The sequence below is a fragment of the Pteropus alecto genome, unplaced genomic scaffold (assembly GCF_000325575.1).
Source record: "Pteropus alecto unplaced genomic scaffold, ASM32557v1 scaffold65, whole genome shotgun sequence".
NCBI classification, from domain to species: domain Eukaryota; kingdom Metazoa; phylum Chordata; class Mammalia; order Chiroptera; family Pteropodidae; genus Pteropus; species Pteropus alecto.
Window position 1 is genome coordinate 7,159,692 of NW_006439191.1, and position 22,034 is coordinate 7,181,725.

The 22,034-nt window shown below is 41.1% G+C and overlaps 1 long non-coding RNA gene across 6 annotated transcripts in view; it reads right to left on the reverse strand.

Annotated features, from left to right (window-relative positions):
* LOC107195959 overlaps positions 1-22,034 on the reverse strand; it is a 304,896-nt gene that overhangs the window by 134,371 nt on the left and 148,491 nt on the right. The window contains exon 4 of one of the 6 annotated variants that reach the window (XR_003047558.1): positions 14,420-14,549. The exons of the other annotated variants lie outside the window; for them this stretch is intronic. This is a non-coding gene — a long non-coding RNA (uncharacterized LOC107195959). The remainder of the gene's footprint in view (positions 1-14,419; positions 14,550-22,034) is intronic. 6 annotated transcript variants of the gene reach the window in all.

Below are 22,034 nucleotides of genomic sequence, written 5' to 3' on the forward strand. Positions count from 1 at the left end.
CAATAATAAAAATAATTTCAAGAACATCGAACTCTTTCACGAATGGGAGCAAAATAAACCGATCAAATCAATAGTTTGTCATTTTTTTCACAAAGTTGAAGACTTACATTTCTCACGCCTTAGCAATTTTACTCTTAGATTTACACGCTGTAGAAATGTGTGCTCAGAGGTGCAGGATATGATACCGAAAAACAATGACACCTTCCGGACACCACGGCTCTACTGCACAGCTGCCATGTTGAACGGAAGGGCTGCTGCCACAAGCAAGGGGAGAAGAATCAATCTGTCGACCAGAAGGTTTTTGTTGAGGAAGACTTATGTTTGAGGTACAGCAAAGGATACGAAAAATGCATTTAAAAAATGTCTTCTATCTAAGGAACTTACGTATTAGAGGAATCAAGCAAAACATGACCATTTAACAAACCCCGACGTGTATAACTGCCAGAGCGAAAGAGGGTTGAGATTTCAAGGTAGGCTGGTGTGGCCGGCATCTAAGCTGCATGGGAGAGAAGGTATGTGAAGTGAGAGATGATGGACTTCCATGAAGAATTTCGACAGCTGAATACAATGAAAAAGATCAAGAGCCATGCTCACATTATCTCCTACGTCCCTCCAAAAAACTTTAAAGGGTCAACGCTCTCCCTTGATAACCTATCTGCACTTAATCAACTCGCAATTATTTGTGGCAAGGAAATAACTCAAAAACAATCTGCTTTGTAATTAGAATAAAGTGTAGGCTATTACTCGAAGTCCGTTTGTCCTTATTTTGGATTGTTTAGGCTAATGTGAAAATAATAAGCTCACGTCCCTGAGGGAGAGTGCAGAGATACACGGCTAGCATTGGAGGCTGTTGGTGGAAGGCCACAGTAGGATAAAACGCTAAAAAATGCTTCTGAATCAATTTCATGTCGACATGGCTAAACACAAACAGCCTTAGAACATCTGGAATTTCCTCATTTTCATTCCAAATTAGATTTTCACACATTCCTAGTTTTTTGGTGCCTGGACGGAATTTTTTTTTTTTTCCTGACGTGATGTGTGTCCACTTAAAAGTGGTTAAGAGTTCCCATCAAATGCAGGCCTTAGATTTTCCCACGTAGACTTGTCTCTTCCTATGGCAAAGCTGGTGAGGAAGGAGGGGAAAAAAAAGACTAGACAACAGGAAAGAGAATTTCCGAATTAAAAAACAACATGAACAACAAACTACATTATTAAAGAAAATTTCCTAAAATCTTTTCTTTCATTTTAAAGGAATATGTAATTTGAAATTGAGGTGAACAGCAAGATAAGAGCTTTCTGGTCTCCTTAAACGCATCCAAAATTTCAGTTCGCCCCACCCTCTTTTCTCTCTCTTTTTTCTAGTTTTTTCCCTTAGCATTTATCATCATCTAGCGTATCTATCTATCTGTCTGTCTATGTATCTATGTATCTATGCCCCTTAGCATTTATCTATCTAGCGTATCTACCTGTCTGTCTGTCTGTCTGTCTATCTATCTATCTATCTATCTATCTATCTATCTATCTATCTATCATCATCTATCTACCTAAACAGATGAACAGAAGGAAGGAAGGAGAGGAGAAAAGGTAGGAAAGAAGGAAGGAAAGAAGGAAGGAGGAAGGAAGGAAAGGAGGGAAGAAGACTGGGTGTTTACCTGTCCAGAATTCTTTATATTCATGCGCTGCAGGGGACATTTTACAGATAATGATGAAGGCCTATTCTGCTTTTAGATACATGTTCTCTCTATATTTCCAGATAACTTTTGGTAATTTTAAGTGGTGTTTTCAGTCCCATGCCAACAAGCAAACCAAACAAAATTCAATTTCTGAGAAAAAAAAAATTAAGAAGACTAAAGAGGATGCGATGTTTTTGTTTTCAAAATATCCACCTGAAAGTATATGAATTGTTTAGTATAAAAAGTAATTAATCACTTATCCCTGCATTAGCGAAAAACTGTCCGAGAAAAAGCACGGTAGTTTGAGGTAAATTAGTTAAGAAAATAACGAAGAACTCCCTTTCTGAGATAATGCTAATGATTTCATAAAGATGATCCCTGAAAAGGACAGACATAGACAGAATAATCATTTGGCCTAAATTTTCCTCAGGCCATGTCGAAATACACTGAATTCTCCTCTGAACAGAAGAAATAATAAAATCTGTTAAACCAAAGATACTAGAAATTTTTAACTTGTTATTTTGCTGGCTTTTTGGATCTTGAGAAGAGTGTTAGTCAAATGAGGGACTCATCAGTTTAACTACAGGCATCTAAGTTTTTTATTTTCTTTTCAAGTCCATCGGGGTATCCAGTGATTCAAGAAAAACTTCAAAAGGATTGATTAATGCATATCTAGTTTCCGTAGTTAAAATATCGAAAGTTCTTTACTCCCCCCCAAGCTTTATGGTGATTCACCTAAAAAAATCTCTCTCACTGGCAGAAACACATATTAGCTACATTTATACACTCAAGAGAAATACCGCAGAGACCAAAATATTATGTTACTAAGTTAACGATATGCACATCTTATAGAATTTACTGTAATTGATATCTGTGACCAAGTTGGCAACAGATCAAACCATGCCCTAGATCAAACCCCTGCCAGACCCCTCCCCTGAGAGCTTCGCCCACTGACCACTGCAGAGCTGATTACATGGTTCACCTTCAGACACTAATTCACTGCCAGTGGATGGCCTTACTTCAGCTGCTGCGTTATATATTGGGGGGTTTCTATCCTGCTACTCAATGTCCATTGCATTTACTCATATGCTGTCAAAAGCATTATGTTACATATACTGCATACATGAGCTATATGGATATTCTTTTAATATTAAGCTATCCAGTAACCAAAACAAGAATTGTCAAGCCCGACTTTAAGTGAAGACGACACAGAGAGGCTACAAAACATGCTAAACATAACATTTTATATTTGTTTGTCATGCCATTGAACAGGTTCCAGGCAGTTTCGCTGGCCTTTTATCTGATCTTCAGAACTGCAAGGTGACATCAGGACTACAAGGTGACCCGCCTCCTAATTTTCAGGGCTGTCATATGAGAGGTAGGCTTGTTCTGAATGAGCCCAGAAGGCAGAACTAAATCAACAGGTGAAATCTGTGGGGAGTCACATTTTAACCCAAAATAAAGGGGTTTTTCCGCCTATTAGGTCTCTAGTTGTGCACTGGTTTGCGCTGTAGTTGGTGTTTCTTAAAAATGGAATGTCCAACACAGTCAAGGATCCACTGAGTAGCTGGATGAGAGGACCTTTCATATTTCATCAAAGGCTGGAATCCTGGGTACCGGCTCTAGGATTTCTTTAGTTAGAGGGAGGTAGTAGCTCGCTGCCCTTCCGATCCCAAAGGGGACCATATGACCCCTCTGTTCCCCTCTCTGCTCGTCAGAGCTGCTGGACACATGCCCCAGTGGGTGAACAGTTCCGCCATGGGTGCAGCCACTGCGTGGGTGAATGGGAAGGACGCCAGCAATGCACACACTCAGCGCGGCAGCCAACAGGCTCGCCTGAGCCGAGCAGAACTCCAGTCGAGGCTCCTGTTTGGCAATGGGCAAGTTACAAACACATCTTGGTGCCTCACAAGGCTTATGACCAAAGGGAGGGCTGTTTTCAGATTGAAGCAGGATCAATATTCAATGCTGTCTTCCCCACTGGGCTGTGTCATAAGCCAGTGACACCCACAGAATCTTGGAGCAGCAAGGCAGCTCAGAGAAGATCTGACTTCACATTTCTCAAAATGTCTTCCATGAAAATATTGCCCATGGAAAAAGCTCCAAGGATCAAAGAAACGATCTTACGTCAAAAAAAAATATTAAAGAAATATTGCATAGTTAGGTCTTTCTAGAAGATTCACAACACACGTTATTATAGTAAATGTTCTGAGAAGTCTTATTGCAAAGAACCTCTGGTAAACACAGACCTGACCAACAATTTTTTTTTTTCCTTGCATGATGCTCATTATCATTCCAGAGAAGACACACTGGGAAACAGTAATATTTTCTTACCAAACCCTCATTTTTACATATAAAGAAATGGGTCAGAAGAGATGAAGTGACTTGGCCCAGGCTGAATACACTGACAGAGTTGTGACTAGAACATGGATTTCTTTGCTCCTAATTCTATGTTCTTTTCTCTGAAAGATCATCATAATTATATTCTTGACTTTTATACTTCATTTCATCACGCCCGGGTGAAGAGCTCATCCTTAGACTGATCAGCTCTGGCTACAGGGGAGAGTCAATCTACTCAAGTCAGAAGGATTCATGTTGTAAAAAACCAAAAATAGATCAGACTGTGGAGAGATGGTCTACCAGATCTGAAATTAGCCACAACTGAAAAGTTATCCATTACGCTTTCCATACTACAGCTGCCCTAATGTATGCATTTCCTCATTGTCACACGAATTCCTAATGAGCCCCTGCTTAACATGATTCACCTGTCCCACAGAGAACCCTAAGCGTACTCAACCCAACTCAAAATAAGCATGTGTCGATATCCCCTAAGTCCACTGAACTATGAAATACTAGCAAGATAACATTTCCGAAATCGAGTCTGACGACCAGTTGCCTTACCGAAGAGAATACTGGAAACACTGCCCTAAGGATCCCTCAGCAGCCAGCCAGCCCATCTTCCCTGAAAACACTGTCACTATAGCTGAGCCAACGCGAACTCCCACAGCGAGGAGAGAGCCAGCGGCACGTACTATTTATCTCAGGTAGCACATGATGGTAACCCACAAAGCCACGTGTTCTGTACCAGCCTGAAATGCAGCCAGAAATGCAGGTGGACTTCATATGGTGGGCATTAAAGAGGGCAGGTACCCTGCTTACAGTAGGGGCAACCAGAGAGTAGCATGTGACAGGCTCACATCTTAGAGTCCCTCTCCTCCTCAGACAGCTGTTATTTTCACTAGACTCTTTTCCTCGTTTCCTTCCAGTCAATGGGATGGCCCTAGTGTGCATGCTTATCACAGCAACGTGACATAAGCATCGTTCTCACCGAATCCAGGGCTTAAGCATGAAACCATCTCGAACACGGGAAGTTTGCAGTGTTACCTAGTGCTCAGTAGTCAAAAAAGATGTACTCCTATTTAAAAATTTAAAAAAGCCTCAGGCAGGAAAGTTCAAATGCTCTGAACACCAAATTTTATGGAGCATGCAGCACCAAATCAGACAGGTAGATATTTGTCGGGATCCAGTCTTTAAAGTGGCTGGCTTTCTAGCTACAGGTTGTTTGTTCCAGTCACCTTAAGAACAGATGCATCAACCAACAACGCAGGGAGAGACCTATGACTATCTGAGCTACAAAACGGTGCTCAGGGTGCTGACGATGTATCTATAATACAGAGCCCTCCTTTTCTCTCTCTTCCTTCTGTCCTTCCCTCCCTTCCTTTCTCCTTTCTATAACTACTTATTGGGAGCTTGCTATGTGACAGGCACTTGGGCAGGTAGTAGGGACACAGCAGTGAAATGCAACACGTTCCAGGTGCTTTCGGGAATTAGAACGTAATAAAATCTGCAGACCAGCCTGAGTAGCTGGTACGGTGGTCCCTTCTTGTTCGTGATTTCGATTTCTATGGTTCTAGCTACCTGTGATCGATCGCGGTCCAAAAATAATAAATGGAAAGTTCCAGAAACAAACAATTTATAAACTTTAAACTGTGCACCGTTCTGAGTAGCGTGATGAAATCTCACGCCATCCCGCTCCATCGCACCCGGGCTGCGAGTCATCCCTTTGTCCATCGGACCCACCTCGCTTCACCTCACGTCATCACAAGAAAAAGGAGGAGGAGTCAGGTACAATATGATATTTTGAGAGAAAGCTCATTCACATAATTTTTATTACAGTGCATTGTTATAATTGTTCTATTTTATTATTAATCATTTTTGTTAATATCTTAATGCACTAATTTATAAATCAAAATCTATCATAGCCCTGCATGTATAGGAAAATATATAGTGTACATAGGGTTCAGTACTATCCACAGTTTCAGGCACCCATGGGGGGTCTTAGAATGTGACCGCTCAGATAAGGGGGGGGCACTGTATAGTTCGCTATTGGAAGGGGGGGGGGCACTGTATAGTTCGCTATTGGAATGTTCTCTGTTCAATGTCGATTTACCATTTTTAACCAAAGGTACACATACATATAGCAATTACTATAGAAAAATCCACTAAAAACATAAAACAACACATAATGTCTACATTTTAGTACCACGAGAATATTATAAACTTTGTGACATCCTGTTTGCTAGAATCTTTAAGTAAATTACAAATGTTCCAGAGCATTATCCTGTTAACAAAGCTTCTAAGAACACATGCTTTTATGTATTGCTCAAAGGGTAGGCATTTTTTAGCCACAAATCCTCCCCTACCTCATTTAGCTCAGTAACTTCCCAATATATGCTAAGTATTTGCAAGTCAAATGATACCCCAATGATGTCAGCTTGACTGAAGAAGAGTTTAAAATAAGGCTGACTCCTTCTTTTCTACCCTGAATGTTCTAAAGACATGTGAAATTCAAAGATTAGGTATTTTTCTCATTTCTAGGCACCAGGATTCCAAAGAGTTTTTTTCTAGCATAATAGGGATACATTATCAGTTTTTACTCAAACAAGAAACTCCATTTTTTTTCAGGTAGAATATATATCTCATATATGTACGTATTTAATAAAATAGTTTACCAATAACGTTTTAGAAACAGCAATTCCGAGGGAGTGTGCCAAAGGGTTCACCTTTGTTCTTGTGGCGATTTCCTGGTAGAAGCGTGTTCTCCTAGGCCTTGACCTTGCCCGTGTCAGTCTCTCCGGCTCCCCCACCTCTGGGAGGCTCCAGCCAGCTCTACTTGTGTGGCATGGGAGAGATGAACATTCGGCAGTAAAATAAGTTATGTAACTGAACGGATCAGTGATAACTGTGGTTTAAACTAAATTAAAGAGTAGCCAACAATTAAACTGACCAAACTTCGGTTCCATCTTGGCCTTACTTGAATCTGTTTCATATGTCTGAGACTTTAACATTCTGCCTAATAGAAAGGAAATCTGAAAATTTCGACACGACTAAGCAGAGAAGACCCAGCAAAAAACAAAACACTCTCCTAGAAAGAATTCAATGAGTTGGTATTTACTGACAATGATACTTGTTTCTGAACTAGATTTGGATGCACGTTTGTCATTTAAGTTCTGAAAGATGCTTTAGGGTTTCTAGAGGAAAAGTTTTATATAAACACGGTATGTTATTATGGGGCCAAATATTCGCAAAATTATAGTTCAATTCACTAGAGCAACAGAATACAAACACAAAATACATCTGGAAAAGGAGATAAAAAAAGCAAGCATGGGTGGCCACTTTCCCAACCTATACTCTCCCTAATAAATCAGAGTTTGCTTCTATACAAAAAATAATATGTCATCTCTCACATTTTGAAAGCTGCTAGAATCATTTCATGGAAAAGTGGCCTGATGCCTAAATCATCTCCCATCGGCCATAGAGCTTCCTGTACCTGCCAATGAATGACACCTGTTTGCTAAACATTGATTTGCTCCCTCGTACGATGTGGGCTACTTTTTAGCTTCATACTAACTCTCTGGTGTCACTTTTAGATGATTGCAGTCCTCGATTGTTTTTCCAGAACACTCTGCCATCTCCCCTTGATTTGTTTCTTTTGAATCTGGTTTCTACTATTATCTTTTGGATCTTGGATGGGAATTCTTAGAAAAATCCTCCCGGGAAGGTGTTCATTCTGTTCACTCTCTTATTTGTGTCTTGGAGGTCAATACAAATAAGAGACTTGGAACAAAAACAGAACAAAACATTTTATCTCTGACTTGTGTAGATCATAATCAAAACCTCGCTCGTGATACATAATATCGTAGCATTTTTCATTACTTGCGAAAAACTGGAACGCTCTCAACACATCTGCATTGTCTAGCTTCATTTACTAGCAGTAATAATTGTGGAATAGGGTGGATTGGAAAAGGGGGTGAGGAAATTGAAAGTTTTGCCCCCCAAAGGTGATTTTTTTTTTCATATTGATAGTCGAAATGTGTGAATATAGTGGGTCTTCAAATAATCTGCGTTTTTCAGAAAAGGGAGAGATAACTGAGAATCACCCATAAGACACGACTGTTCCTGACTCTCTCCAAACATCTCCGATCCTGCGTAGTTATTTACCACTTTGCGAGCCGCATGTGCAGTTCTGGGAAAATGCTGATGTAATGATTGCTTCGGAACTTTTCCCTATGTTCTCCACGGCGCTGGAGAATTCACTCGATTTATGCACCTGTGTTGTTTGGCCATTTTCTTTGTGTCCTTTGGGAGAAATCACATGGCTGCCTTGATCTATTGTGCATGCAGAGGCCATGGGGAAAGCAGTTCTCATGATGGGAACACACCGCATTTATAAAAGTGCACAGAGAAAAACAGCGTTGAATTTCTGGTTTGCTCGTGGAGTAGGTGTGTGCGTGGACACCCGTGAGGCCCTGGATATGTAAATATGAATGAACTGTCCGTTTCAGACAGCAAGGCCGCTGGCTTGTTTAACAAAGAGAATGTTGTGTCTTCCATTTTGGACACACATGGAAAATGTTCTTAAATACCTTTCTGTTTTTATCATTAAATGTGGGAATAAACCTAAAAAGTACTGCAAAACTATCATGTGTGGTCTGAAACATTTATCACTTTTTCCTATAGAAGTAAGAAAATTCTGTATTTAGCCTGTTGTGGTAGAAGGTAATAAATGATTCCGAGATCTGATAATTACTAGAAGGTTTACTTTGTTTATATAACTAATAATCCTGATATTTAAGTTTTGTACGCTTAGCAAGTTTTCATTAGCGATTTGGTCTGTACATTGAAAGAACAGATGGTTAATGAACATATATCCTCTACGTCACCATGAATGGAATTGTACTGAGAAGATTCAAGAAAAAACATAAAACATGGGGATAATGATGAAACTTAAAAGAGAAAACTTAAGAGATTAAAAATATTTAGTGATACTTAGTGAATATTCCACTGACACAAACCATCACACAGAGATTTAGCAAAAATTTTATGACTACTCAGGATGAAATATCAGTCCCTCTGACCTGGGTCTCTGACTCTTAGTACCCTCCGTCTGCTCACAAGTGCCTGGTGCTCCAGTCACACCATCTAAAGAAGCCTTTTTAGCCAACAAAAGAGGCTTCTCTCGTCCTTACATCCGAAGAGGCTGAGGTTGCTTTAAACACTTCCTTTTGGAATAGCAACACTTCATAGCTTTTCTCACTCACTATACTTCTTTCCTCCTAGCTAAAACATATCGTCTACTGTGTAACTTGTTCTAAAATAGACCTTTTGTCTGCTTTGGAAATCACTGGGTAGATTATTCCCTCTTTGATGATTTCTCCAAAGGTTGTGCCGAACGCCTCAAGGTCATTGTGTTCCCAGTGGAGCCATGGCTTGGGGGTCCCCCAAAGCATCTAAAGGATGCAGCAGTCCTGAGGCTTTGGATGCTGGACAAACTGACCAGCGTGCTTGCTCCTCACCCAACCAGTATAGAAGCAGCCGCTCCTCTGGAGTGCGGGCGACGGTTGGGGACAGTCATGAGCTAACTGAGCAAAGAGTTTTCTCATTGGGGGTGGGGACAAAAGAAAGGCTTAGAATACTCACATGTGAATCTTATCATACATAAAGCTAACCAGGGACTCCTTTAGTTTATACATTTTTGCAGTGAAAGCCAACTCAAACGTACAAATTCTATTTTAAACACTAAAAGGCAATAAAATAAAACTCAAATTTACCACATTAATTTCACGTGAAAATTAAAATTATTTTGCTGAATCTAAGTGGCCACATCACACCTATTCTCTCAGTATATGATGGCTTTGAGTTTGCAATATATATACATATATATATGTATATGTATATATATATTTATTATTATTATTATTCTATGAAATATATGTATATATATTATTCTATGCTAGAAAAAAAAAAAGATGACGGCAAGGTCCAAACTGATAAAGCTACCCCTCCGATTTCATAGATGTTATCAGCATGGACAAGGTGAGACAGAATTTCCATCTGATCTATGACCAAGAGTCTCTTAGCTGTTCACCGTATTACACGCCTAAGGAGTCAAGTCCAAGTTGTGCGGACTGAGACAGAGCTTTGCGGGCACAGAAACAATCTGTGGCGTTCACACAATCTGCTGCCCCAATCCTCTCTCATCAAGGTGAACGGCATGGCTCTGATTGATTTGGAGACTGGTAAGGCTACCAAGTCCATCAAGTTTGACACCGGTAACCTGGGTACTGTGACTGGCGCTGGGGGGAACTAACGTACTCACTCACGGGGACATCGAGCTCTTTGGAGACAGTTGATGTGAAAGATGCTAAAGGCAACAGCTTTGCTAAGTCGGTTTTGCGACATTTTTGTTATTGGCAAACTCAATAAACCACGGATTTCTCTTCACTAAGGGGAAAGCGTCCATCTCAGGATTGCTGATGAGATCGGTGGCCAAGCAGAGCAGTGACCTTTCGGTGACGTGGAGAGCTCTTTGTGGCCAATTAAAGATAACACAGCACAGGACAAAACAAACGAACAAATAAAAACAACCAAAACTCCTCAGGAGAGATGCGGTGTCTCAACAATTGTGCAGATTCAGAATGTTAAATTTCGTGATGCAAGTTTCTACCACAGTATTTTCACCAAGGACTTAAAATTAGCAAACTCAAGCCCTTTCCCCAATTAACATTCAATCTCTGACTTTGCTGCAAATCTTCAGCCAGACACATAAAACCTGACTTTCATTTATTCACGATTTTCATCTTCGTTTTTGTAGAACTGTTTGATTTCAAAGCCCCAAACCTTTTCCAGTTAACTTGTTGCTCAGAATTTCCCCTCCTGTCATGTGATTCTTTCAATATTTCCATATATTCCTAAATTCCTCATCCTCTCCTGTTTTTAATCCCATCTAATTTCATTTCTGTTGTAATCATGTACTTTCCACCAGCGTTTTTAGTATTCTCACTATACACTGAAACCAAGAGGGAGAAAAACAAAGTATGGATTTTCTGAAACTGCCATTATATCTAGTCAGCCTCTCCTTTCTTCTCCATCCTCTTCCACGCCTTTTACCAGTGTGTCTATCTCCTTTGATAATCTCATCTCCTCGAGAAGCCTTTGAAAACCTTGCTCGTAGAAGAGCATTCACTGGCCACAGGAATTGGCACCCCAGACCTGTCTGTCACCAGCTTTCACCTCAACCATGCGCAGTTCTTACCTAGCACAGATTATTGTTACTCTTGTGACTTGCAGAGAGGAATAAACTTCTAATATAGGAGACCCACTACATTTGACTGATGAAGATATTTGAGCTACTGTTTTATTTGGTTCTTTGTTACAGTATCTGGAACAAATACTGTAACAATAACATAACATAACACTAACATAATCTGAATCAATATACAAATGGAATGGGATCTTGACATAGAGGAAGAAACTATATCTGTTTACGTAAGATAGAACTATACTACTTGCATCTCGGAACTTGTGGCCTGAGGTTCATATCTGCTACGTGAATATATAATTAAAAATTCTGGTGATTGCTGACCTGGAAACGAGCAAGATACTGCCAGAAAGGATATCGCAGGGTAGATAATGTCCTCAGATATGGTGATCAGAGAAAACCTCTCTGAAGAAGGGATCTTTAAGCAGCATATGATGGGAAGGAAGGAACTGGCCAGCAAGGAGAACAGCCTTGACAGCAAGGCAGTCTGCGTGAGTGAAGATCCTAAACCTTCCAAATGTTTGGCAATCTAAAATTTGAGATTGCTAGAGAAATGAAAGGAATTCCAGGTGGTGCCCAGACTCTGGAGTTCTCTGGAAAGTGTCCTGACGTGAGCCTGGTGACCGAGGTGGGAGCCAGGACATTCAGGATCTTGCGGGTCAAGTTTGGATTTCGTTCCTGGAACGGTGGTAAGCTACTGAAGGATTTAAAACAAGGGGGTGCTCTGGTTTAAGCTGTGTCTTAAAAAAAAGATGAACGTGGTTGCTATGGACTAAGTAAAAGAAAAAGGCAAGAACAGAAGCACCAGTAGCTGTTTAGAGGCTACTCCGTGGTCCAAGTGAGAAATACTGAGAATTTTGCATAAGATCATGGAGGTGACGTGAATACACAGAGCGAAACGGACAGATCTGATGTGTTTTGAAACAAAGGTGGGATGAGACCTGCTGTGGCACTGGACTTGGGGAATAAAGGAGAAAGGGAACGAGAATTCTTTTTGTTCTGAGCTATTGTTTTGAGCTATTTTTTTTCAAATCAGTTTAGATTTCTGTCGCAAACAATCCTCACATTTCAGGATTGATCAAAATAAAAGTTTATTTCTCACTTATGCAATAGATCAGCATAGGTCTTCCTGGCTACATAACTCTGCTGTGAAGTTCTTCTCTAAGTGGTGGCTTGGAGATCCATCTTTCTATTTTTCTCTAGGTCCTTAGGACTTTTTTTTTTTTTTCCATTTAGCCTGCTAATACACAAAGACAGCAGGAACAAGCAGGGAGATTTGTGCAAGAGATTTTTATAGGCCCATGCGGGCAATAGCATCATGTCTACAATATTGCATTGACCGACCTCAATCGCATGGCCTAGTCTAACTGCAAGAGAGGCTGGAAAAAAGTCACGAAAGGGTGAAGGAGACATAATATTCAGTGACGGTGCCAAATAGTCCCTAGAGTATAAAGTCTGGAGCCCTTTGCTCAGATAAACTTGAAAAAAAAAAAAGAATAAACAAATCTGTATCAAGTCCTACATCCAGTGATCTAACCGAGGCATTTCAGAGGGTACAAAGATCCACACCCCCGCCTCACTGCCTTGCTACACAAGGACCGTGTCATGTGATTGAAAAAGGAACATATACATATCTGAAAAAGTTGTAAGAGAAAACAATCAGAGATCTCACACAGGAGCCCATAATTAACAAAGAAACGATGTAGAGAAGGCATCGTACATTCAGGAGAGAGAAATGCATCGCAGGCTGGAGAGAGCCAGGGAGGTTTCCTAACCAGGAAAGAATTGTAGGTGGTCATGAAGAACATCTATGAGATAGCCAAGAAAAAAAAAAAAGATCAAAGACGTTTTCCTTAGGCACAAGGAATCGCATCGGTTGAAATAAAGTTGTTCACTATTTAAAATAATGAGCACTCTTTTACAAACAACGGATTTAAATAACGTAAGTCAAATAACTATTTCATAACCAGCTACTAAATGACTATATTCAAAATGATGTTTATGTGCCTTAAGGTAATTTTTCTCTTTCCAGACACGGTCAATCATCTCAGAGTTTGAATCTATGACTCCTGCCCTTGGTCTCAGCTCCCTGCTTTACCCAACGAGAAGGATGAGCTGTCTGGGCTTCCAGGGGATCCGGCAGTGTCGGCTGGCTGAGGACAGTCCCTACAGATCCCCTACATGCAAAGATATGATCGTGTGAGGATCAGGAGCAAGCCAGAGCACCCAGCAGCACAAACAGAGTCAAGGGAGCAGGAGCAGGGCATGGTCTGTCTTTTCAGAGACAGAGAGAACTTAGGTCAACTGCTCTGTCTGCGCTTAGGTTCAGGTGCTCAGACCTCACAATCCAGTGCAGAAGACGGAACCAGGACCGAAGAAAAGCATCATGATTCACTCTTTGAGATTGCCTTTGGCTCTATGTGAAACAGACTGACGATGACGATGATAATGTTAATAATGATAATAATTTGCACTTACTCAGTAGCTTTCAGGGTTCATTTTCAAAGATGTTATAAACATTAATTAATTAAGCCCTCTAGCAGACAGTAAGGTAGCTATTACCTGTATTGTGCAAACAATTAAACAAAGCAAAAGAAGGTTAAGTGGGTAGCCTGAAGTTACACAGGAAATCAAAGCTAGGGAAAACAGAGATTGAATTCTAGCCACAGAATTGGCTCATTGATGTCGTTTCCTTGAGAAAGGAAGCAAACATTTATAGAGCACGTAATGGATTCTGGGAGTGAGAGCTGAACTCTGAGGTCCAGGGGCATCTAAGGGCTCTCCCAGAATTCCTCTGAAAGTCAGGGATCCAGTGTGGGTGTCTGCTTGAAGCACTGATGCCCCTATGGGTCCCGGGTCTCACCTCTCTGCCTTGCTAGCTTCCGTGCAGGCGCCTCGCTGCGGCGGCCTGGTCACACACCTGGGCCAGAATATGGGCAGGTGACAGGTAGAGGTGTGTTATTTGCTTTGATTTCTCCACATCGAACACAGTGTCTGGCATGTCCTAGATACGATTGTAATAAACACGTTTCGAATAAATAAGTGCTTATGTAAAATATTGTTTTTGTAAACTCTGCCCGAAGTACCGGGAAAAAAAAAAGCCCTGTAAAATAAAACAATTCCAAAAAGCAATGGAATTACTGACCGAACTGGACGTAAAGGAACTCTGATGTAGAAATCTGGGGCCTTGACCGTGACAGTAAACACTGAGCTTGAAAGACACGCCTGAATTGGCTCTGACAATTGGGCCTCCGTCTGATCTTCGGTTTACTCATCTGCAGAAAAGCAATATGAGCCTCAGAGAGTTGTTACCGGGCCAAATGACAGAGGATATGCAGATGACCTATCTCTAGACCACACTAGTGCACAATAAATATCCATGTTCTTTCTCCTTTTAAAAGCAAAAGTACCACTAAACCTTAACAGCTATGAATGTTAAGAAGTCATTTTCTTACCTCTAGGTGGAAAAAAAGCTATTCTCACATGGAAAACCCTTTATCAGCAAGGCAAAATGGAGGAAATACTAAAATATTAAACTCCCTAATGCTATATGAGAAAGTAAATTCCATCTAAGCGGCAGTCTTAGGACACTCTATCTAGAAAAGAGAAAGTTGGCAATTAGCTAATTTACCTGAAACGAACGGTCCCGAATTAATTTAAGAAGCTCGCGTAGCTAATATAGTGACTATCGATATTAATTAAATGCATGATTATACAGTCAACTTCACCCAATCCTGCAGAGTCAACGTTTTGGCCTTGAAAACAAGATGGAAAGAAATTAGTTGGAGGAAGAGAAAGGGCAGGAAGAGGGAGGAGGAAAGGAAAGAGGAAGAGGTAACATGAACCCCACACACACACACACACACACACACACACACACACACACACACACACACGCATGCACGCACACACACACACACACTACCCCTGAGCCGTGTGTTTAATTTACAGAGACCTTTGGTGAGGGTTAAGCCTACAAAAGGTGAGAAATGGGTCTTAATCACATTTTACTTTGACTTACTCCGTAGGAACACTCCTCTACAGTTAGTTTATTTTGCTGTTTCCAATAGTCTAGAAGATAAGCCCATTCAAAAGTGAAAAGACAGTGGGTCTTTCTTGCTGCTCCCGGAAAATCCCACTTGCGATAATAGTTTTGACCTTCACTTTATACTGGACTCTGTGTTCTCAGCTTGCTCTCCTCAGCTGTCATGTGCCTCACCTGACTCGGAGCTCACGAGAAGATGATGAATAACCCGTGGGGGCATGGAGAGGGACCCCGAGAAAGCTCCCTCAGAAGCCTAGTTAAGGAATCTGGAAACCACGTTTATAAGCTGCCTGATAGTGCTAGCTCTTCAAAGGAGGAAAAAAGTGTATAACTGGGATCACACCTTTGATTACTACAAGGTAAAGGAATTATCTTTATTAGTTGCCGACTGACGCTGAAATCTATCTTTGGGTTTAATACAAATACAACGTGAGATCACTCTTCAGTGTTGAGCCAAGCTCCGGTATGAATATGTTTGGCTCTATGAAATACGTTGGAAAGAAGCAATAAAATCTTAGTTGTAAGTGGGAGACAGTCACAGTTTTATCATCTGTCATTGCCATTAAGACACATCTACATGAACCCGAGGGAAGTGAGTGTTAAAACAGAGTAGCTATATTTCTGGTGCATCTTCAATGCTTCAAGTTTTTTTTTTTATTGCATTAACTGTTTTATTTTTCTTGCTTGAAGTGGCGATATCTGATTAATAAATCGACGGACAAAATATGGACTTGCTAATCATCAAATATGAACAAGATAAAGACAATTTGAGCCAGAAAACTAAACAAACGTCGTCATTTTTTTGAAGCTAAACTGGTCCACACAACCCATGGCCTTCATTAGTTCTTTTTTTAAAAATCCAAATTCTGTTTTGCAAATTTAGAATTGAAACTTAATCGAGTCTTGCGACTATCCGCATTAGCTCTGAGCAGTTGAGGGTGGAATGCAAGTTAGTGTCAATCAATTCAAAACGCCTGCAGGACTATGCTCGCCCTCCCCCTCTCGCTGACCTTCCTTATAATCTTGATCATCACTAAGGATCAGATGCGAAAGTCAACCCTTCGCACATGTACTCTGTTGTCACAAATCAGATACGACAAGAGCTTAATTCAGAACTTCAAGAACAATGAGGTTTGGTTCAGAAAGCATAAGAAATTTATTCTTAAATGAATAGAAAAATAAGTGAATGTAAGAAAAAATACAGGGAAAATAAAAGGGGCTCAATAATTACATTGAAGCTTTCTTTTATTAAACGAATAAAAGTATTTTTTAAAGTAACCTACCTCATTCTTCTGGAATGTTTTTTTATGCCCTCCCCATTGACCAGCATACACACATGTATAATACTTCTTTCTTAAAGGGAGTGCAAGTATTTGCAAATGATAAATTGTTCATATGGTTTAGAGAGATAGTAAGATTATTAATACTATTCAGCACCCAAATGTCAACATATGTGAAAACAAGTCTCTTAGAAATAAAGACACTAATTCATTCGGATAATAAATTAAATGCTATCCATAATAGATGGAGTAGTGAGACGTTTAGTTTTTGAGAACTTTGCTTTGATGACTTTTGAGCAATTTTGACTTAAATGTCCAAAAGGTTAATGGTCCTAAGTAATTTCTGTAGCCATCAAGTCATTTGCAGCTGTGACTATTTCTATGGCTAAGCCATCGTTCTGTGCATACTGTGTGTGCACAAATCCTAACCCGAGTGGCATACAATCTTTCCGAGGTGACAAATATTTTGTCAGTGATCTTGTCTCGCTGTTTCTGCAATACACAGTTTGCAGGTATCATTTATAAAATGGTTCGAAATGTTAAATGTGGCAAGTATGTGAGCCATCGTGAGTCTTAAAACCGGTTACTTTTCTGGAATTGGTGCCAAATGCTGTTGCCCAGGAAAAGTTGAACATTTTGTACAGACTATTTAGGGCGCTTTTGCCTAAAGATACAAGGATGGGCTAAATGAATTGTCCAGCTTTCTTCTGGTTCTATGAGTTTCCAAAAATGACCTCTATTGATACATTTTTCCTTCCAATTTTCAGATTTCTTAGTAGCATTTCTTTTTCTGGATTGTTTAATAGCTGCTGGTATTTGATACAAGTCTGCTCTGAAACATTCTGAAATGTTTTTAAACTTGCTCTGAATTTACTAAATGTAATTACGTGTGGTTTGAATGCCAAATGTGTAAAATCTGTTCAAGAGAAAAACTGTCTTAGGTGGAAAACGTTAAAGAACAGTAAGAAAGCTTTTCTAACATCCTTGCTAAAATTGATGCGTTGAATTCAAGTCACTCCTTATCGATGGACCAATGCAAGAAATTTAAGACGTATGTGCCTGAAAACACTCTTTGGCCTGGACGCTGCTGATTCTTGATGAGGAGGGGTGGGCTCTTGTCCCATGAGAGATGATCACCAACGGTGGGCACTCTGATGCCAGTTTTGTCTCTCCATCATGTTGAGCTACAGCTGGTTTCTTCCTAGTTACGTAAGAAGCGGCACGCACACCTGCCAGCGTGACTATGCCCTATCTGTCATGGCAGTCAACATTCCGGGTTCAGCTGAGGAGAGAACTGTTTATCGTGCCTTTGACCCTGCACCTTGCAAAAGAAAAACTTTGACATTGTTGTTCTGATGGACGTTTTTGTCTTCCCGGACCGAGGTTTCTTAACAGTGGCAATGCTGACACTTTGGGCCAGATGCTTTGCTGCGAGGGGCTACGCTGTGTGACTTCTAGTAGCATCGCTGACCTCCACCTACTGGATGCCAGTGGCAGTCCCAAGTTACGACAACCAAAAACATCTCCAGACAACACCACACGTCCCCACTGGGGAAAAAAAACATCTTCCCGGCTGAGAAGCACTCCCTGAGCTGTGTGTACCTTACATTACGAGAATTTTCACCATAACTGTAAATGGCCTCTTGTGCTCTATCCCAGGTAACAGCATTAATTAGATTCTTTTTTGTTTCCAAATTGCTCCACATCCCCCAAAAGCACAGGACACTGTGTACCCAACAAAACTGAAGTAAAGACATCAGACTTACAATTAAAATACCGAGATCTGGGAGTGAATTGGTCCAAGAAAGTCTACAAGAGTGGCCTGCTAGGACAGTCTTTTTTCCTGCAGATTTCCAAAGTTCCAGTTTGTTTTTCCCTGACGATCAGCTGACATTTCACTGCTCCACTGTTGGGTGTCCTCATTTCTAGGGTTCTTTTGGGACGCTGAGTCAGCTCACCGAGGAGACCCAGTGGGGGCATCTGTGGCCTTCTCGGTTCTGCCTTTGCCTTGACTCAAGTTCTCTGTGTCTATCGGGGTCACGTTCTCATAGCTGGAGTGCCCCGGGAAACCGGGCTTCTTCCGGTCGTATACAAATAGTCACTAAATCATGTTTACAGTGTTCTACGCATGGATATGTAAGTCTTTTAAAAACCATATCTCGTGATTTATATACAAAAACCGAGAGGAAGTCAAACTGGGACTTCCTTTGTCTGTCCTTCCCAACGCTGTCGATTTCTGAGATTAATTTTAATGTGATCCACTTTCATGTTTTCTTGGAAAGTATAAATAAAAAAAGAAATTCAGCTTTCAAATTTTCTTAATACATGCCATGTAGTTAAATGCCCTCTGGGCTCCTACCAGAAGAAAATATCCATTACTTTTTGTTTGTGACAATCAGGGTAGGGGAAATGATTTGGCTTTTTCCAAGGGAGAAAAGGCTTCTGGAAAAATGCTAGCAAGCGTTTAAATGATTATGATCACACACACATAAAATTAAGAATTCTTAGAAATGCATCACGGTGCTTTTTTTTTTCCCCCCCCACTGGAGGGTAAATAAGAAACAGATTTTTCATTTTTTATATTTTTAGTTTTATTGGGGACATTTTATAAATCGCAATACACTGAACATCACCACATGCATTGTGCTGGACACCTGCCACTAGTCAGCTCCATAAAATATCATCTCTCCTTTGAATTCGGGGAACGGCTCGTGGCCTATGAGAACATCTGGGGCTCAAAGTTCTGGAAAGAAACAGCGCAGGTCCCTTTAGAAAGGCTCTTTCTGCAATGGGGACAGGACTATGCACACAGTTCAAAAGGATTTTGTAGTACCCATTGGCCAGAGGCACCAGCTTAGAGCTTCGGGTTCTGGAAAGAGCAATACGGGCCTAAAAACATCTGCAAGGGGCCACATGAAGTCATTCGATGGGACTCAGAGGGCCAGAATGTGCTCTCTATGTCTTTTCTGTTCTCTTTCTCTTTGGTTTCTTAGGGAAAATGAGTGCCTGGTAGAGCTGCTGGATCCTGGTGCCCTAAAGTCGTGATGAAGGAAGGGGAGGGGTGATCTGGAAAAGGCAGGGGCTGGGGACACTTACGCAAGAGCCATATATCCAGTGCCACTCGGAGAGTTTTGAGGGTGATTTCTAAGGCACAGAGTGTAGAGGTTAACAGGTGAAGAGGCCTGTCTCGCAGTCACGTGAGGGAAAGTAATCTCATAAACACAGAACTGGTAGCCATCTTATCTACCAGCAGACGGTCCCCTTAACTGCACCCCTGTCTACCCACGCAGGGGGCTCTAGCTCATCTCCCTCCAATAATGGAATTCCTCTCTTCTGGGAGTGGCGGGAGGCAAAGGACGAGGTGGATAGAGATGGGTGTGCGCACACACAGACACAAGTATATCTACCTTCCGCAAGACTATTTCCTCTCTGACTCATTCGGGATGCTTTAAGATGAAGAGAGGTATTACTCATTAAGCATAATTACCTGAATGATTTTAATTGCAAATCGTTAAGGAGAGATGGTCTTGTATTTTCTTAGAAAATGGAGCACTTAAGAAATCGTGTTATTCCTTTCTCTGATCTTTTTGGCTTTACAGATGCATGTCAGGGGGTGATTTAGATGAAGTTGTGGAGGCTCCGAGATATATAAAAGCAAATTACGTTACCAAGGAAATAGATTTCTTTAGCTCCTTCTCGTCCTCTCTTTCGAAAGCAAAAGGCCTCTGCCAAGTGGCCCGAGTCTATTATTTCCAAGAGCCTCCTGTGCCATAAGTCTTTACCTCGTCTTCCTAATCTGAACTCTACTGCCTGATGCATCAAATCGGGGCCTTTACATCCGACACAGTCCATGATCTTCGGTGTCAGATCGCTTTGTGATTCCAAAGCCACCACACTGTGACGGTGCCTCGGTGCACCTGTCTCGACGCCAGTGATGTGGGGTCTGACTCAGTGGGCACTGAGCACCCCTTCTCTCTCTGGAGCTCAGAAGAGAGAGCTGGTGAATCCCCATTTCCCTTTTAATACTGCAAAAAAGAGGCCTGTCCTGCATTCTCATTAATTCATGACGATGTGAATGAAAGCGGGTCTTTTCTTCCCGTTTCTTTTATTTGTTGTTGTATCTCCAGCACTTACTAGACTGTCTGGGACACAGTCGTGCTCAACAGATACTGATAAACGAATGAACACGCGCGTGCGTTCGGTGGCGCAGTGGACCTCTTGGCAGCATCTGCCACCCTTGAAGAAGACTTCGGTCTGCTCCCTCGGCATCCATGTCCCTGTGCTGTTCTGGTTTTGTACCTATCTCTCTACCAGTGTTTTGTTTCACTCTGTTTTTCTTTCCCAGCTCATCTTCTTCCCACTGGCGTCTTCTACCTATTTATTTTTACTCTTACGCATCATATGAAATTACACCACAGTAGGAAAAATCCCAGCCTGGTGGTCCGGTTCAGGACCTTTGCTCTTCATCGAAACAAACGTATCCCGGAATGAAGCGGGGGATGCTCTTTATCGACCCAGTAAACTGAACGTTTGGTTGTATCCCGAGTCTGTGAGCCTCACGCTGCTTTGGTGCATGTTGCAGAATCGGCCCAGGTTCCATGACACTGGTGTCGTTCCCAAGTGAAATACATGGGCTGAAAGAAGGAAAGGGGTTACGTCCCCAAAGAAAAATTTCGTGATGCTTGGATTTTCTAGTAGCATCTTCGAAAATGCATTCCATGAGCAGGCCCCTGTGAGGGGTGCAATGTCATGTTTGGAAAAGGGTATGAGGTAGCTTTGGGGATGACAGTAACATATATTTCTGGATTTGGCTGCTGGTTATAGGGTGAAAATTCTTCGAAATCTTACTTAACGATTATAGCCTACTTCTATATGGATTCGATATTGCAATAGAAAGTTAACTTAAAAAAAGCATGTGAAGACTTTTTAGGAGGTAAATACTTTCTCATACCTGATACTCTCTTCTCAATGGAGATTTGCTAGTTGGTATAACGCTGACTTTTTCTTACCCTGACTCTGGAGTGAGAAATGAGTTATCCGACTGATGAGTTTGGAAGAGGGTTTATTATGTTGAAAGTTCCTTGAGTTTAGAAAGTATGTTTTATATATTTTGACATTTTCTACAACCCTAGGACTGTGTTTTATTCAATAAATGCTAAGACATTTATGAACACTCAGTAGATACTAAGACATCTATGGACAAATGCATATAATGTATGAAGGTCAAGGGAAAGAAAACAAAGTCAAGGATAGAATAATTAACTTTAAAGCCTCAAGATATTGTATCCCAGAGACCAGGGGTTGGCTAACGATGGTTTGTCAGCCAAACACAGCCCAATGGCTGTTTTTGTAAGTTAAGTTTTATTGGAAGACCCCATGCAAATCTATTTCCGTGTTGTCTATGGATGCTTCTGCCACAATGGCAGGGTTCAGCA